This window comes from Neomonachus schauinslandi, chromosome X (assembly GCF_002201575.2).
Source record: "Neomonachus schauinslandi chromosome X, ASM220157v2, whole genome shotgun sequence".
Lineage (NCBI taxonomy): Eukaryota > Metazoa > Chordata > Mammalia > Carnivora > Phocidae > Neomonachus > Neomonachus schauinslandi.
Genome location: NC_058419.1, coordinates 93,936,970 through 93,939,979, shown reverse-complemented (window position 1 = coordinate 93,939,979; position 3,010 = coordinate 93,936,970).

Genomic DNA, 3,010 nt, shown 5'->3' with positions numbered 1-3,010 from the left:
TCAGCGGGAAGCCTGCTTCTCCCTCTCCCACTCCCCCTGCCTGTGTTCCTTCTCTCGCTTTGTCTCTCTCTGTCAAATAAATAAATAAAATCTTTAAAAAAAATAAAAAAATAAGAAAAGAATGGAAAGAACAAGAAAACACTAGTAGTAATGATATATATGGTAAATATACATGAGGTACTTGACGCATACTGTTTTACATGAGGATGATGAGGGATTCCATATTCGTGAAGCCTTAACGTTGGCCACCCACTGGTTACACCTTCCTGGTCCCATGTGTCCTCTCCCTAAGAAATCCAAATAAAACCCTCGGCTGTTCAGTAGACTTATTGACAACTATAGCTGTGGCTGGCTGTCCTTGTCTCTGCATCCCTCAGAGGAAGGGCATGCCATTGGTCCTAGGCACTTTCTGTCTGTGGACCCCGGGCTCAAACCTCAAGTCTAGTGCTCACAACCACACCATCAGCAGGGCAGGCTGGCGCAGTAAGAGACAGACAGACAGGATGTATGCCCACTGCCTATTCCAGGGTTCAGGAAGCGTGGGCCTTCTGCTTGTTTGCATCCTGTGTGCAGTGTGCAAACCTACCTGTCTCTTTCCCCTTGCCATTTGCTGTGTGTGTGTGTGTGTGTGTGTTTTTAAAGATTTTATTTATTTATTTGAGAGAGAGAGACTGAGAGAGAGAGCACATGAGAGGGGGGAGGGTCGGGAGGGTCAGAGGGAGAAGCAGACTCCCCGCCGAGCAGGGAGCCCGATGCGGGACTCGATCCAGGGACTCCAGGATCATGACCCGAGCTGAAGGCAGTCGCTTAACCAACTGAGCCACCCAGGCGCCCTGCTGTGTGTTTTAAAGTTTGTCTGATAAGCTATGTCAATCAAGCCTTTTCATGTGGTCTGTGGGTCTTTTCTGTGACCTCTGGGACAGTTTGCCTGGCAGGGTACTTGGAGGCCACCATTACATTAAGGTAGTGCCCACATGACAGATGGATTGCATTAATGGCCTCCATTCCTCACCCCTCCCTATGTGCACACCCTTTGTAGTGTGACTTTATAGTTCCTCTCAAGAAGGGACGAAATGTATTTTCCTGCCCTTTGAATTTGAGCTCAACCATGTGCTTTGCCCGATGGGATGTTGGCAGGCGTGATGCTAGCAGAGGCTTGAAAGAGCGCTTTTCTGCTTGGGCTTGCTCTCCTGCACCTCTTCTATCTGTAGGAGAAGGATGTGCCCATATTTGCCCACTGTCCCCAGGAGAAGGATAAAAACCACAGGGTGTGGAGTCACGGCCAGCCAAACCCAGTCTAGATCAGCTGACTCCCAGCTTGCCCAGCCTAGATTAGTCATCTATCAACTGATCCATATACTCGCAAGAAATAATATCAGATGCTGTTTTAAGCCACTAAGTTTGGGATATTTTCTTACACAGTAATAGCCGATTTACATAGTCACCGAGACAAATTCTGGAGCCTCCTAAGTTTTATTTGTGTCCATAGTGCTCCTTCCCAATCTATTTCTTATTGGAATCATAGTTCTCTTCTAAGACAAAAATCGGATCATCTTATTCCCCTTCTTAAACCTTTCAGTGTGTCTTGTCTTTATCTTTAGGATAAATTACAAACTCCTGCATAATCTGGCCCCTGCTCATTCATCTAGCCAGCCTCATTTTTGACATTCCCCTCCTCTCTCTCCCTCTTAATTTCAAATACACTGAGCTATTTGCAGATCCTTGACTTAGCCATGTTCTCTGTTGCCTCCAGGCCTTTGAGCGTGTTGTGTTCTCTACAGGAGGCATATATTAGTTTCTTAGGACTGCCATCACAAAATGCCACAGATTGAGTGGTTTAAACAACCAACATTTATTGACTCAGAGTTCTGGAAGGTAGAATTCCTAAACCAAGTTGTCAGCAGGTCGCTGCTCCCTCTGAAACCTGTGGAGGAGAATCCTTCCTTGCCTCCTCCTAGCTTTTAGTAGTTGCTGGCAATTCTTGGCATTTCTTGGTTTGCAGCTGTTAGCACTTCTTCTTCCCTCATGCCTTCACATACTTTGTTTATAAGGACACCAGTCATGTTGGATGAAGGGTCCATAACACCCCTATATGACCTTATCTTTCCTTTTCCCTAGCTTTATTGAGATATAACTGACAAATAACATTGTGTAAGTTTAAGGTATACAACATGATGATTTGAGACATGTATCTATTGCCAAATGACTACTATGATAAAGTTAGTTAACACCTCCATCACTTCACATAATTAACGTTTCTTTTTTGTGGCGAGAACATTTAAGATCTAGTTTTGTAGCAACTTTCAAGCATGCAACACAGTATCATTAACTATAGTCACTGTGCTTCACATTAGATCCCCAGAATTTATTCATCTCAGAGCAGGAAGTTTTTGTACCCTTTGACCAACATCTTCTCATTTCTCCCAACCCCCAGTCTCTGGCAACCACCATTTTACTGTTTCTGTGAGTTAGACTTTTTGTGATTCCACATATAAGTGAGATTAGACAGTATTTGTCTTTCTGTGTCTGGTTTATTCACTTAGCATAATGCCCTCCAGGTTCATCCATGTTGTTGCAAGTGGTAAGATTTCTTTCTTTTTTATGGCTGAATACATTTTCTTTATCCATTCATCTGGGCCATACTTTCTTCATACCTTCTTGTTTCTATGCATGCCTTGTAATTTTTAGTTGAAAACTGGAGATCTTGAAAATTATGGGATGGAGACTTAGATTCTCCCTCATTCCAGGATTTGTTGCATGCTACGGGTCACAGTTGTTTGTTTAGTGACTTTCCTAAACTGCTTTTGTAAAGAATGTATTCTTTGTCATGAGTGGTATATGAGGTCTCTTTCCTTTAACTCAGTGGTCAGCTAGTTATTTGACTGAGATTTCCTTAAACACCTGGAGCCAAACTGAAAAAGGAAGGAAGGAAGGAAAGGAAGGAAAGGAAGGAAGGAAGGAAGGAAGGAAGGAAGGAAGGAAGGAAGGAAGGAAGGAAGGAAGGAAGGAA